This window comes from Pleurodeles waltl, chromosome 10, assembly GCF_031143425.1.
Source record: "Pleurodeles waltl isolate 20211129_DDA chromosome 10, aPleWal1.hap1.20221129, whole genome shotgun sequence".
In the NCBI taxonomy this organism is placed as follows: Eukaryota; Metazoa; Chordata; class Amphibia; order Caudata; family Salamandridae; genus Pleurodeles; species Pleurodeles waltl.
In genome coordinates, this window is record NC_090449.1 from 28,251,870 (window position 1) to 28,252,515 (window position 646).

The window sequence follows — 646 nt, forward strand, 5'->3', positions numbered from 1 at the left end:
CCATTGGTCACACTGTTACCTGATACGAGTAATTTCTTTTGGCTCTCCTCTTCTCGCTCCATACCTTTCCAAATAACACTTGTATTTGATAAATTCTTTACTAAAAACACAGAAATCCACAGTGTGGCTTTCCCGGCACAGCTGGAGAGCCAATACTAGAATATTCATTGCATTCGGGGAAACTCACCCCATAATGCTTTGCAAGCATTCTTATAAAAACATTTTTTGTGTCTGGCACTGTGACATCATAGTGTGGCTCGATGTGAAACACTATGTCTGAGCGATGAGAGATTGCATGTCTCATGCAAGCACAGAAAAGGAATGAGGTAATTTGCAAGATAACTTGGGAACAAATTGTTTCCTAAACTGGAGATGCCGGGGATTAAACCCAGAGCTTCATACATGCAAAGTATGTGCTCTACCACTGAGCTACATCCCCTGGTTGAAAGCATGCTTGTTTTCAGTTTGTCATCTGCTCTTTCCAGAGATGCTTGGTTTTCCTGTCTGTTTAATGATTACTGTTTGGGCTATGATGGAATACTGAGTAAAAAGTTGGTGCTAAGTAGCTCGGAATATGTATATCAGTGTGATTTTTTTTTACATACTTGGAAACTAATGTTTTTGGTAAAGACGTGATGCTGTTTAT

At 39.6% G+C, this 646-nt stretch overlaps 1 non-coding gene across 1 annotated transcript; it reads right to left on the reverse strand.

Annotated features, from left to right (window-relative positions):
• Positions 1-367: 367 nt before the first annotated feature.
• TRNAA-UGC (transfer RNA alanine (anticodon UGC)) lies at positions 368-439 on the reverse strand. Its single transcript has one exon. It is a non-coding gene; the product is annotated as a tRNA-Ala (tRNA).
• Positions 440-646: the final 207 nt, after the last annotated feature.